This window comes from Canis lupus, chromosome 20 (genome assembly GCF_003254725.2).
Source record: "Canis lupus dingo isolate Sandy chromosome 20, ASM325472v2, whole genome shotgun sequence".
Classification (NCBI taxonomy): domain Eukaryota; kingdom Metazoa; phylum Chordata; class Mammalia; order Carnivora; family Canidae; genus Canis; species Canis lupus.
In genome coordinates this window covers 55279594-55294658 of record NC_064262.1, presented here as the reverse complement: position 1 = coordinate 55294658, position 15065 = coordinate 55279594, and the positions used below count along the sequence as shown (strand labels likewise).

Below are 15065 nucleotides of genomic sequence, written 5' to 3'. Positions count from 1 at the left end.
TTTTCATGATCTGCTTATAAAAGACGGTGACTTCCATCTCGCTAGCAGACTATTGTCTCCTGGCCTCGCATGCGTTAATGAAGCAACCCACCCGTGCTGGGGAGACTCACGTGGCAAAGAACTGAGGGCAGCCTCCTGCCAACAGCCCTCCAAAGGTGAGTGCTGCGAACAACCGCGTGAGTCTGGAAGTGGATCCTTCCCCAGTCGTACTTCAACCCTGGCTAATGCTTTGAGTACAGCCTGAAAAGCTGTGAGGCAGAGCACCCAGCTAAGCCATACCTCCATTTCTGAATCACAGAAGCTGTGACATAATAGATATTATCTTAGGCCACTAAGATTGGGGGCAATTTGGTAGGCAGGCATAGCTAACTTTATTCATTTGTTTGTTTATATTATTGCAAGTGTTATGAAGTGACCGAGAGAGGTTTATTTTTTTTAAGATTTTATTTATATATTCATGGTAGAGAGAGAGAGAGAGGCAGAGACACAGGCAGAGCGAGAAGCAGGCTCCACGCAGGGAGCCCGACATGAGACTCGATCCCGGGATTCCAGGATCGCACCCTGGGCCAAAGGCAGGCCCAAACCGCTGAGCCACCCAGGGATCCCCCGAGAGAGGTTTAATAGACACTAGTGGAGGGGCACCTGGGTGGCTCAGTGGTTGAGCATCTGCCTTTGGCTCAGGTCCTGATCCTGGGGTCCTGGGATCGAGTCCCCCATCCGGATCCCTGCAGAGTCTGTTTCTCCCTCTGCCTATGTCTCTGCCTCTCTGTGTCTCTCATGAATAAATAAACAAAATCTTTGGGCGGGGGAGACACTTTTGGAGATGGAGTCCGTGTCCCCTAGCTGGGTGCTGGTCCCCTCCCTACTAATTATCTTGGTTCCTCATCTGTAGAACGAGGTTAATACAGGAGGGTAATGAGGACACAATGTAGGTAAAGTGCTTAGCCGAGACCCTGCACACAGGGGTGGTCAGGATGATGAGGATGATGGCTGGGAACAGGGACTGTCTCATTTCTGTCTTGTCTACTGTCACCCCCCTCGGAACACAGACGGGGAACCTGGTGGGTTTTCAGCAACCGTTCAATGCAAGCCCTGAGCGTCGGCGTTCCGCCTGCACACCCTGTGTGCTCGCGGGGTGAGGGGTCCCTGGCACGGGTCCTGTCCCTGCCGGCTGCGTGGGCGCCCTCAGGCTCGGGCTGTGACCACCCACGTGGATGCCACTCCGTGGGAGGGGGGTCTAGGGCCACTGGGCTGGGGAGAGCTGGGGGAGGGAGGCGGCTAGGCTCGCTCCCCCGATCCCCCCTTCCCCGCCTCCCGCCGAGGCTCGAGACCCTCGGCGCAGCCACTTCTCGGCGGCGCTCGGCGGAGAGGACACGCGGCAGGCGTTGCCCCGGCAACCCCGGGATGCCCAGCAACAAGTCCGCGCCGCGCGTCACGTGCCCGGCGCGGACCAATCCCGGGGCCCGCGCGGAAGCAGGTCAGCCCGGGCCAAAGTCCGCCTCCCTCCCTCCCCCTCCCGGGCGGGCGGCTCGGAGCTAATTACCGTAATTGCGGAGGGAGCGCTCGCGGTGCGCGGGGGCTGGGGCTGGGGGCTGGGCGCGCCCCGGGATGCTGAGCGCACAGGGCGGGGAGGCAGGACCCTCTCCCTCCGCCTCCCCGCCCGCTGCGTGGGTGACCGCCCTGGAAGCGCTCATTAAGCGCCTACTGTGTACACCTAGTGTAGGAGAGGAGGGTTGGAGCGCTTGCAGTTGCGGGTGGGGACCCCAGCCTCCAGGGTGCGTAAATCTGGATTGGGGGTGGGGTGGGGAGCGCGAATCAGATCAGTGGGTTTGATTGATCCAAGATTTGTGGTCTCAAAACTGTTGGCTGTATTGAATCACACACTCGCACACTCCTGTTCCTTTGAGTCTTGGTTTCCTCTGGTACAAAAATATGGAAAGTTTAGCTTTTGAGGGGACTGTAATGAAGACTTCTCTCTGAGCAGATGGGGTTCGAACCCAGTCTCTGCCATTTACCACTGTGTGACTCTATTTTTTTTTTTCCACTATGTGACTCTAGATGAATCCCTTAACCTCTCCGAGCCTCTGATTTTTCATCAGTTAAAAAACAAATCGGCCAAAAAAAAAAAAAAATCGGGGGACGCCGGTATTTGTGGGGGTTGTGAGTACTTATTGAGAGAATGCATGTGAAGCATATGGTAGGCATTCGGTAAACAGAAGCTAATCATCATCATAGTCCAGCTCTCAGTTATGAGCTGTGAGAACTTCCAAGGGTTGTTTAATGGCTCTGAATTCAGTTTTTTTCCATAGATAATATAAAGGGATCGGGTAAGAGGCCCCATGCTGAATTGGCTGCCCCTGGGGTCTGTTTCCTCACCCGATGTTTTTGTTTGGGGAGTCTTCATGTAAAAGATCCCTGCAGGCTTTTGAGTTTTTGATTCCTAGATTGGCTGATCTCTTAAATCCCTTCTGGTTCCTTGCTCTGTTCGTTGTTTCTTTCATCAACAAACATTAATTGAGCACCTACTGTGCACTGAGCCCTACTGTGGGTCTGAGTCTTCATTCTCATTATGGAGAACGCAGGCTCTAAGGACCAACTATATCATTGGCCACAGGCAGTGGTCCAGGATCTCAGTGGAGAGGGGGGTGTATCTGGCCTGCTTTCAGTTTCTCCCTTGTTGGTTCCCACCTCTGGGCCTCTGCACCTGCTGTTCCCTTCGCCTGGAAGTCTCTTCCTGATGACTGGGTTTTTCTTACCTTTCCAGTCTCTGCACAAATGGCACAGCCTCAGAGGAACTTCCCTGACACACACATCTTATTCTCTGCCAACTATGAATATGCTCCCCTCTATCCCTGTGGCTCCCAGAAATTCTGTTCCCATCCCCTCCCTGGCCCCCCTCAGATGGAGAGTCAGAAGGAGGACAGTTGTGGGGGAGGGTTGTACCAGAAATTTTGTCAATACCAGTTTCTAAAGCACCTTGGAAAGCTGAGAAGGGGGAACGCATTGTTCTGCTGTTCTTTCTGCATTCCTCCAGGACTCCATGCTGGAGTGGAAACCAGACCTGTAGAGAGTTGGCTTTCCTCCTTGACTCTGCAGCTCAAGAGCCTACAAGCAGGGGTTCTGGTTTCGAATGTCAGCTCTCTTCACTTCTTTGCTCTCTGTGTCCTGGCCTCCTGGAGGGATGTGAGACTGAAACAAATAACAAGCTGAGAAGGGTTTCAGAAGATTCTGGAAGGTCTGAACCCTGGCACTCACAGCATCATCTGCAAATATCTATTGGGACCCAGTATTTTGCAGGCCATTGTGCTTGGTGCAAAGGCTGCAAGGGAATAAGAGAGAACCAAAAAACAAAACAAAACAAAACAAACAAACAAACAAAAAACAACCCCACACAGGTGAGGGGGTTGGCCAGCTGGATTCTAGACCTGGCTGGATCCCTGACATGTTTTGTGAGCTGGACAGATCTGCTTTCCCTCTCTGGACCTCATCAACATGAGGGATAGGGTCCTCTGTTGCAGGAAGATCTCCTTTCAGACCCCTCCTCCGCCACTCTTTGCTGGGCATCCGTGATGGGAGTCTCTCCTCCTCTCTGAGCCTCAGCTTCCACATCTGAAAAATGGGATTCAGTTAACATGCTCCAGGGTGAGTGTGAAGAGCAAATGAGATCATTCATTCATTCTTTCATTCAATGACTAACAATTCTATGCATTGGGAAGTACATGGGCATTAAAACGGGACAGATTCGTGCCCTTACATGATATATAAAACTCTTAGCATATAGTTAATGACAAATAAAAGGGCATCTGTATCATTGTGATTATTATACACAAAGGGCTTCAGAAGGCACTTATTATACCCCAAATGTGCAGGGCTTGGCCCAAAATAGGTGCTCAGGAAACACTAGTTTATATTACTGTAATAATTCCCCTGCAAGGACACACACTGCAAGACTCTTTTCCTCTCAAAGAGTCTGAAGTGTTAAAAGTGCGAGTGATTCTCATTCAGGGGGTTGGGGCCTGAGACCTTCATTAGGGATTCCCTGGCAGCCTCAGGTGGGGAGGGCAACCTGTGTGTGGTCCTATTTGTGTGTTCTGCTCCTTCTGGGTAAATGCCTCCATTAATCTCCCCCTGCCAGGGCTTGAGGGTCAGGTTTCGGGGCCCCAGGCAGATGTTGTCCAGAGTAGCCCTGTTTCCTTAATCCTCAGGGCTCCAGAAATTGTCCTTAGAAGAGAGAACAACAGGCCTGCTGAGGCCACCATCTGTGCAGTCTCGATTTGTAAATGCTCACGAGGGTGGCAGGAAAGAGGTCTCTATAGTAACGGCTGAGGAAGGGGCTGTGTGTGTGTGTGTGTGTGTGTGTGTGTGTAAGGCAGAGGACAGGGAGGAAGAATCATCCCAGACCCTTATTCTTAAACCTTTTTTTCTACCATGATGAGCTATTAATTAATACTCACTGCTGGTTTATTATCCCAGGAGATAATTAGCTACTGTTCCTAACTGGAGTCTCAGGGGGGACATTTTCTAAAGAGACTCATTCATTTCTGCCCACCTGCACCTGCCTTTCTCCCAGGACATAGGCAAATGCTGCAGATCCTGGGGACCCAGAGGGGAGGAAATGGAACAAAGGGGACTCTGTGAAGCTGAGATTCCTAGCGAGATGGCGAGGGCAGAGCCTAAATTAGTGCGGACGCAGCAAGTGATTAAAAAATGCCAGCTATGATTATTCTGGAAGGCGGAATGCAGCCTCCTAAGGTGCCAGTGTTTGCAAGGGAAAGCCGCCACTTCTGTTTAAATGGATCAGTCAGACCCAAAGGCAGACAGAAAGAGGGAGGAGGAGGAAGGGTTCTGCAAACAGGTGGTCCTGGGTCCAGTCGTGCCAAGTCCAGAGTCTCCTCCTGGCCTTGGCACACGCTGTTCTTCCTGTCAGGAATGCACTTCCTGCAAATTCATCCAGCTTGCCCCTCCTCAGCCTTAAGTCTCAGTTTAGACAGTGGCACCTCCTCCAGGGAGCCATCCTTGATTTACCTCTCCTTCCTCAACCTGGACTGGAGCAGGTGACTCCCTTGGGGTCCCACAGTGCCCAGAGGCTCCCCCATTATGGCTTTGTTCACTCTGAGTTATAAATAGACTGGGACTATCTGTCTCTCCAACTAGACTGTTTGTTGAGGATTATGTCTTGTTCTCCTACATATACTAATAAACGAAAAATAACACGTTTTTACAGGATGTGTATGGAATGCTACTTTATGTATAAAAAGGGGGGGAGAGATGCAATACACTTATTAGGTGGTTAAAAATCAAGCTGACAATGCCAAGTGCTGACGAAGACGTGGAACAATTGTAATATCTCATCCACTGCTCACAGGAATGCAAGGTCATATGGCTACTCTAGAAAATAAGGTTGGCAATTTCTTATAAAGTCAAACCTACCCTTACTGTGTGGCCCAGCCAACCCACTCCTAGGCATTCATCCCAGAGAAATGAAAACATACTGTCCACACAAACACCTGTACATGAATGTTTATAGCAGCTTTATTCGTCATCTCCAAGACCTAGAGATGTTCCTGAACCCAATGTCCCCGCACTGGTGAATGGATAAACAGATTGTAGTCCATTCACATAATGGAATGCTACTCAGTAACAAAAAAGAGCTAATTCCTGATACACACAACAACATGGATGAATGTCCAAAGCATTATGCTGAGTGAAAGAAGCCAGACACAGAAAGCTGCACACCGTGTAATTCCATTTAAATGCCGTTCTGGAAAAGGCAAAACTATAATGATAGAGATCAGATCAGCAGTTACCAGGGATTAGGGGAGGGGATACACTACACAGGGGGCATGAGGGAACTTTGGGGGTGATGGAACCGTTCTGTATCTTGATTATGGCATTGGATACACCACTGTGCCTTTGTCAAAATTTATAGAACCGCACATCTGAAAATACAGATATTACTGTGCATCAATTATACTTCAATGTACCTGACGTTTTAAAAAAACTCTTAAAAAGAGTTTTAAAGAGGGCGTCTGGGGGGCTCAGTCGGTGAAGCATCTGCCTTCAGCTCAGGTCGTGATCTCGAGATCCTGGGATCAAGCCCCAGCCCCCCATTGGGCTCCCTGCTCAGCAGGGAGTCTGCTTCTCTCTCTTTCTCTCTCTGCCCCTCCCCCCGCCCCGTGTTCCTGCTCTCGCTCTCTCACGTAAATAACATCCTTTTTTTAAAACAAGGTCTTAAAAAGGTGTGTGTGTGTGGTGGGAGAGAAAGATGTATGAGCTTCAATATTCATGAAGGACCTCTGGAAAGGGATAGAGAAGAGAATGTACAATTGACAAGAGCTTCAGTCTTGAAGCTGGTGGACCAGGGTCTGCATACCAGCTCCAACCTCTCCTCACTGGCAGGGCCCTTCCCCTCTCTGAGCCTCCTGCCATGTCTGTAAAACCAGTACTTATCTTTTTAAATTTAATTTTATTTATTTATTCATGAGAGATACAGAGAGAAAAGCAGATACATAGGCAGAGGGAGAAGCAGGCCCCCTGTGGGGAGCCCAGGACCCCGGGATCACGATCTGAGCCGAAGGCACACGCTCAACCACTGAGCCACCCACATGCCCAAAACCAATACTTATCATATCCAATCTAGAGCCTAGATGAATTGGAAAGAGAATCTCAGAATTCTAGGGGTAAAGGCATTCTCTGCTCTCCTGAAAGTATGAGGTCCCCCGAGAAGACAATAACAGGGTGGGGAATAGTCGGGGGCATGAGTTTTAGAGCCAAGACCCAGGGCTCTGTTCAAATTCCAGCTCTGCTGCTTGCTCTCCAGGTGGCCTTGGACTCGTTAGTCTCTCTGAGCCTCAGTTTCCTCATCTGTAAAATGAGGACAACAATTGCCGCTATCTTATGGGGTTGCCCCAAAGCCTCAGGAATATTTGGCAAGTAGATAATTTGACTTGGAGCCTGGCACAAAGTAAAAGCTTGAGGGGAAAGAGAAAGAAAGGAAGATTTCCCTGTTTGACCTATTTTTGGCCTGAATGACCAGACCTTTTGCTGCTGTGTCTCTTACCCGTCCCCTCCACCCTTGATCATTCTCCCAACACATTCATCAGGGCCTGTTTCTCCTCAACCCCTGTACTCCCACCCTGGATTTTTTCCTTTTTTTTTTTTTTAATTTTTTTTTTTACAGTGACTGTTCCTGCAGCCTGATACTCGTCCTTTATTTTCCTCCCGGCCATATCCTTCTCACCATTCAGGCCTCAGTTCAAGGGGCCCCATCCCAGATAGACTTTCCCCAACCATCCTGGCTAATGTGTCCCTCTTACCAGCCACTCACATACTACCATGGGGCCAGTAAATAACTGCCCTGGATTCAAATAAGCTGCTGTTCTTTTTATAAATAAAGTTTTATTTGTACACAGTCACACCCACATTCATTTATGTATTCTTCAAGGCTGCCTTTGAGCTACAGCAACAGAATGGAATAGCCTGCAAAGCTGAAAATGTTTACTTTCTGGCCCTTGACACAAACTCCTGCTCTGTCCCCCTAATCTATTATCTTCATAGCAGTCATTGCTGTGTGAGGTTATCTTGTTCCTTTATTTATTTACTTGCTTATTGTCTGTCTTCTGCACTAATAGAGGACAAAAAAACACATCAGTTTGGTTCCCTGCTGTATTCTCACATAGCACATAGCAGGCATTCAAAAATATTTTTTTGTGGAGTTCATGAATTCATAAAGTAATCTTGGAGTGTGTGTATCTGGCTATGTCTTTCTAGAATGTTCTGGGAGAAAGAGACCTAAGAAATCCTTTAAACAAACTCTCGTTGTAAAGAAGGGAGGCCATGGGCAGTCTGGGTGGCTCAGTGGTTTAGCACTACCTTTGGCCCAGGGTGTGATCCTGGAGGCCCAGGATGGAGTCCTGCGTCGGGCTCCCTGCATGGAGCCTGCTTCTGACTCTTTCTCTCTCTGTTCTCATGAATAAATAAATAAAATATAAAAAAAAGAGGGGGGCAGACACAGTGTATATAGTGCATACCCTCACGGAGAACGGTGATCCTTGGACTGAGAGGAGAATCCTAGGGTCTAAGGATCATCTTGGTACTACTAAGCCCACCTCTCTGTGGCAGAGATGGGAAACACAGGATGATGAAATGCAATGCATGATCCTGACTTGGAACCCAGCTTAGGGTATTGGGACAGTAGGACAGTATTGGGATGACTGGTGAAACTGGAATGTGGGCCAGGGATTAGAAAGTAGTGTTGTAACAATTTTAACTTCTCAGTTGGTCATTAAATTAGGGTTCCATAGGAGACTGTCCTTGATCTTGGGGGATGTGTGCTGAAGTATTTAGGAATGAAGGGGCAGTTATGTTTGCAACTTACAGGATTGGGACAGATACAAAGATATATGCAAAGAAATAGACAAAAATAAAGCAAATGTGGCAAAATGTTAACAATGGGTGGGTGGATCTAGGTAAAGATGACATGAAGTTGATTCTTGCAACTTTCCTGAGGGTTGGATTTTTCTTTTTTATAATAAAATGGGGGCAGCCTGGGTGGCTCGGCGGTTTAGCGCCTGCCTTCACGCCCAGGTCGTGATCCCGGGGTCATGGGATCGAGTCCCACATCGGCTCCCTGCATGGAGCCTGCTTCTCCCTCTGCCTGTGTCTCTGCCTCTCTCTCTCCCCCCCCCCGTGTCTCTCATGGATAAATAAATAAATAAATAAATCTTTTAAAAAAGTAATAAAATGGTTAGGGGCCCCTGGGTGGCTCAGTTGGTTAAGCGTCTAATTTTTTATTTCGGTTCAGATCCTGATCTCAGGGTCATTAGATCGAGCCCCAAATCAGGCACTGTGCCCAGTGAGGAGTGTGTTTGAGATTCTCTCTCTCCCTCTGCCCCTCTTCCCTGTGCACTCACACACACTCTCTCTCTCTTTCTCTCCCTCAAATAAATATTTTTTAAAAATAAAAAATAAATAAAATGGCTAAAAGAAAAATGAGGGAAATAAATAAACAAGACAGCCCATTTCCAGGTTGCTTTCCCACGTATTCTTCTCCCCTTTGTAGCAAGCTCCCCGTTCCTCCTTTGGAACTGTGAAGCCATAACTGGCCTCTGAGTGGGAAGCAGAATGTAGGAGTTAGAGTGTTTCAGATGAGCTCACTAGAATGACACACTTGACAGTGGACTTGTTGTGTACTATTATGTGTCAGAAATCCATATAGCTTCTGCACCCACTCCCCATGGGTTTGACTGAAGTTTTTCCCAGTGCATCAATGGAATTAACCCTTGGATTGAGCCTATTTGTTGACAATGCTAGGTGTCTCATCTGATGCCCCCGGTTCCATGGGTGATATTCAGACAGCTCATTCGTGAGTTCAAATTCCACAAAATGAACAGCTCCTTTAGGGGACTTCCATACTGGGGAGAACACAAGCTAGGACACAAATCCCTCTATTGCCACAATACCATATCTGAATATATACTTTCATGTCTTCACTCTCCCTAGTGACAAGCTTTATTGTTGAATTCAGGTATGTGTCACCCACCCCATGTCTAATACAGCAAAAGCTAGTTGATTAAGTAAAGGGGTGGAATGTCTCAGAAAATAATAATAGCTTCATTATTGGAAAACTTACCATGTCTGGTCATTATTTCTAGTGCCATGCCAAGCTGCACTAGAGAGCCTGAGACAAAGGGAAAAATCAGTAATACGAATCCTATCTTTCTTTAAAATGTTGAAAGTTTATTCATTGCAGATGTTTTACATCAATTTTGATTCCTTAAGACATTACATTGAAATATGATTTGTCTTGATTACTGAGTGTTTTGGGGTACCTTCTTAAATTTTGAACCTGTAGCAGTTACCTTCCTTATCCTAGTCCTGGCCCACATTATTTATTTCTAACATCTGTCCATACCATATCATTTAATTCCTCATCGCAATGCTCTGAGAAGGTGCTACCACTATCACTACTTCATAGGTGAGGAAATTGAAGCACAGAGAGGTTCCCAAAGTCCAAAGCCCCATAGCAGGAAGGAGAAATATAAGGATTTGAACTCAAGGTTGTATGTTTTAAGACTCAGAGCCTGCTCAGTAAAACAAAACAATAAACTAAGTTACGAAGTGGGTTTTGAGCTGAAGAATCAAAAGATCTAATCTTGAGACTCACCTCTCCCTCAGGCTCCTCTGAGCCCTCCACTCCCTCAGACCTCAGTTTCCCTATCTGCAACTGAACTTAAATATTCTGCTTTTTCCCCAACTCAGTTTACTAGTTTTCTCTCTCCTGATCCAGCAATAGCACAAGGTGGAGACGGGAAGAAGCAGGTACCAGCCAGGGCTTCTGGGCAGAGCTTGATGTGGGAGACCCAGGAGGGGTTTGGGCTGAATGGGGAGACCCACAGTGAGTGCTCCTCCCCACTCCGGAAAACCCCCAACCCAGTTTTTGGGCAGATGCCAGACTTTTATTCTGAAGCCGAGACCACAGCCTATGAGGTAATCTTTGGAGATGCATTCCAGGCGGAGTCCCATTGGCCGTCTTGTGAAGCCCCTCCTCGGGTTCCCGGGGCCCCGCCTTCCCCAAAGCCCATAAAAGTACACGTCCCTGCCTCGGCAGACACTGGTCACCTGCATTTGCCCACAAGATTGGAAGCAGGTGAGGCATACGGAGGAAAGGCCACTGCCCCGTGGGGGAGGGGCGGTCTGAGGGACCAGGGACCCGGGGGATGGGGCTGGTTTGCAGATCAGCTCATGGACATCTTCCAAGAAAGTGACAAAGACGGTAAAGTCGACGGTCTGGAAAGCAGAGACTGACCGGGCTGACTACCTGGGAGGTAAGTCCGGAGACAGCCACGAGGTGGGGAGCAGGTATGAGTCCTGGTTGCGACCTCTCCATGGCTCCCCTACAGCCATTCTGAAGCGCCCCGGGAAGAGAATCGAAAGGTAAGGAAATCTGGGGGAGGGGGAGAGTTCAGAGCAACAGAGAACAGAGGGGAGTGGGGTGAGCCGAGGGAGGAGAGGGAAGCAAGTCAAGTTTTCTTCAGCACCGATGCTGAGGACAGTTCTCCGACCTCCGCGGAAGGAAATTGCTATTTATTTCAGCACCGAGACTCCGGACAGCGCCTCTCGGGGGTCCAGGGAGGGGACCGCGATCTGCTTCAGCACCACGGCTCCGGACAGCTTCCCGCGGGGTTCCCGGCCGGCTTCGTTTCAGCACCAGGGAGCGGACAGCTCCCCCCTGGTAACCGGGGAGGCCTGGCACCCTGACGGGGGAACAGAGGGTGGTCTGAGTCGTCTGACACTTCTGGAGACTTGCCCCTTGTTTAATGGATATTCCAACGAATTGTTTTCTAGATGAGCAGGTGACATGAAACCGCACACATAAATCTATCATTCCCAACAGGTGAGATGGCCAGTCTGCAGGACTGTGGGGGAACGCGCGCCTGCCAAGATGACGTTGCCGTGCTCTTTCCAGACTTCTGTAAGAAGCGTTGTGCCAACGTTTTATACACACCACATGCTATCTTTAACCCTAGGACATGGGTATTACGCCCAGGTGACACTTGAGGAAACTGAGACTCAGAGAGTGGCAGAGATATAATTAGCCCAAGGGTGAATAGAAGCTGCAAGTCAACCCCACATCTGTCCAACTCCAAATCCCCCCATGTTTCTGACATGCCGGGGGGGGAAGTTGGGCCCTTAGGGATCAGACCCTCTCTCCAGGAGGACCGGGAATGGAAAAGAGGAGGTAGTGGAGAAGCAGGAAGCCCAGATGTTATGGCTTGGCTCAGGTGAGGGGTAAGAGCTGGGTGGGGGGATCTCGGATGTCGGGTAGAGGGTGGCGAAGAAGACTGGAGTGGTTGTGGTCTAGTGCTGTGTGGAAGACTAGTGATTTTGTTGTTCTGATGTACTATGACAACAAGTCACAGCTTCCTCATAGCGTGGACTCCCGTCGGCCTCTGCCTGAGATGGACAAGCAAGTGTGGGGGACAAGGGATCAGAGAAGAATCACTTACATCCAGGGGGAGGGCTGGCTAATTCCACAGGACAAGGATAAGGGAGGGAATAAAACAGGGGCATGCACCCCAGAAATATACAGCAATGTGCCATATATGGTATCGGCCATGTCACCGTACACCACCCCGCCCCCCAGACCAGGAAATACAAAGTATCTGACTCTGAACCTAGGGTCCATGACTATCTTACTACACTTTACTGGGGAAATCAATGAAGGAATAGTATTTGAAGCGCTCCCTAGGCTGGAATTCTTTGTGGAGACTTCTCAATAACATTTCCCAGGAATGGTATTTTCTCTCCCTCATCCTGCCATCTGTTCCATGGGCCAGTTATAAGACAAGGGTAAATTTGTGCCTGGTAGGTGAGTAGTGGCCTCAACAAGACTCACCCCCAATTCCCTGTGATACCTAATCAAGTCACAGACACCACCACAAGCTCATTGTACCCTCAGCGCCTTTGCCTAAGTCCCTCAGCTTGGAAAGCTCTGCCCCCCACAGCAACCCACGGCTTATCCAAGTTTCTTGTCACCGAGGGAAGTTTTCCTTGTTGCCTCACACCCCTCCCCAGATCAAGCCTATATTATACATTCTTACAGACCTGGGATATCTTCTCTCCAGCATTGCGATTATTTTTTGTGTTATCTGTCTGCAGGATCCTCTGTGTCCCCATTACACTGTGAACTCTATGAAGGCAGTGATTATGTTTGTATTTTCACTGCTCTGTCCCCAGCACCCAGTTCAGGACCTGGCACACAGCAGGTGCTCAATAAACATTTGTTGAATCAATAAAGGCATCAAAGACTAAACCAATACATCAATAAGTGAATTGATGGCTTCAGCACACGCCTAAAGATCCTGCTTTTCCTTGGTCTCCCCCACAGAGATACCATAGGGTGATGGTTGCTGCAGGTGTTTATTGGGGAGTATAATTAAATTTGTGGACACTCAAGGGCCAGCCAGCCAACTAATAGCCCCAGGAGAGAGCCAGGCTCATTTAATTAGCAATTACAAGGCATTGATTCCTCATTAGCTCCGGCAACCCCTGTCTCCCTCTTCAGCCTCAGACAAATGAAATCTTTCTCTCTCCCAGGAGTACTGCCTCAGTGGGTCCATTAACAAGCAGAGAAAATACGATTACAAGACACCTAAATGCCAGAGGCGCTTCATGAATGGGGTGGGGAGAGGGGGTTCAATGTCTGGGTTAAGGCTAATTGTGAGAGATTTTCTGGTATATTTAGAATCACCCTCTGGGAATGGGAGAGCTTTTGGATAGGAAAAGACACCCGGATACTGCCCTCCTCCAAATTAGGGACCCCAATGAAAGAGAAAATTCTGCCCTGGTAGTTCTGTGAATGTCTTCCCCTGAGTGTCTCACACTTACTCCAAATTAATAATTCCAAGGCAGCCCGGGTGGCTCAGCAGTTTAGCGCCGCCTTCAGCCCAGGGTGTGATCCTGGAGGCCCAGGATGGAGTCCCACGTCGGGCTCCCTGCATGGAGCCTGTTTCTCCCTCTGCCTGTGCCTGTGCCTGTGCCTCTCTCTGTGTGTGTCTTTCATGATTAAATAAATAAAAATCTTTAAAAAATTAATAATTCAAAACTGAACACCCAATGCACCCAACCAGCAGTATGCCCCTCCATCAGTCTTTGCATCAGCGTGGCAGCCTCTCTACATTCCAGAGATATAGAGATCCACCTTCCTTTCTCCTATTCACCAATCCTCCCCAAATTCCCTCAGGATAAATCATCCTGGTTAAATCCACCCTCTTCTCCAGCTCCCTGCCTCCAGTACTGTCTAGTTACCTTGTGCTCTCTTCCTTCCTCCCCCAAAACACACACAGCCAACTCTCTTTCCACATACATTAAGGAGTCTTCTAGAACACAAATCTGATCAAGTCCCAGTTTTGCTTTCAACCCTTCCAAGACTCCCATTGCCTGCAGGATAAAATCCAAATATCCTCACACAGCCTGCATGATCTGGTGCTTCCCTGCTGAGAATAATTGCCTGTCATTTTCCTGCCAGGTACACCAAACAGCTAGCCCACCCAAGACCACCTCTTACTTGGGTTCTCCAACTTTAATATGAGGATGATTAATGATTCCCCTGGGAAGCTCACAGAGAATGCAGATTCCTAAGACTCTCCCAATTTCAATCAGCAGAGGTGAAAGAGATCCAGAAATCTGCATTTTGATCAGTTTCTCCCCTGATTCTCAGGGAATTCTTCCTTTGATTAAAAAGAGACCCCACCAGGAACACCTGGCTGGCTCTGTCAGGTCTACTCTGGATTTCACCTCTGGATTTTGACCTACTCTCCAAAGCCTACTCTGGATTTCAGCTCAGATCATGATCTTAAGGTTGTTAGATCGAGCTCCACATCAGGCTCCCTGCTCAGTGGGGAGTCTGCTTGAGATTCTCTTCCTCTGCTTGTGTTCTCTCTCTCTCTCTCTCAAATAAATAATTTTTTATAGATTTATTTATTTTTTTATGATAGACATAGAGAGAGACAGAGACAGAGACAGAGACACAGGAGGAGGGAGAAGCAGGCTCCATGCCAGGAGCCTGACGTGGGACCCGATCCCGGGACCCCAGGATCGTGCCCTGGGCCAAAGGCAGGCGCTAAACTGCGAGCCACCCAGAGATCCCCTCAAATAAATATATTTTTAAAAAGACCCCACTAACCTTTGATATCCCCCCGAAGACTCTGGGGAGACACCTCAGTTAATCTCAGTAGTTTAGTCTTCAGAAGGAGGGGGTACCCTCATGCCAGCTAAATGCTAATACCCAACAAGTATTCTGTTGAAATATAAATGCTGTTGTCTGAGCCCCATTATCTTCACCAGACAGAGAAGTATGGAGGCCATATGCACCTATAAACATGAACCAGCACCCACAGAGTTGCTTGTGGATGCATGAACTCAAGGTACAGCTCATTGAGCTGTATTATATTTTATCAGTGTCTACTTATCTTCATTTGAGAACCCATGGAAATAGAGCCTGAGACAGTATGGTTTATTAGGAAGGCGGTTCTAGAGAGTAAGAATCAAGGGACCAGAGAATG

General features: G+C 48.5%; 1 long non-coding RNA gene across 2 annotated transcripts; it reads left to right on the top strand.

The window, feature by feature from the left end:
* The first annotated feature begins 10537 nt into the window (after window positions 1–10537).
* LOC112666321 (uncharacterized) lies at window positions 10538–12820 on the top strand. Of its 2 annotated transcripts, none has more exons than XR_004807385.1 (4): window positions 10538–10648; window positions 11095–11233; window positions 11396–11473; window positions 12661–12820. It is a non-coding gene; the product is annotated as an uncharacterized LOC112666321 (long non-coding RNA). The 2 variants fall into 2 exon arrangements; XR_004807384.1 differs by having other exon boundaries at window positions 10626–10826.
* Window positions 12821–15065: the final 2245 nt, after the last annotated feature.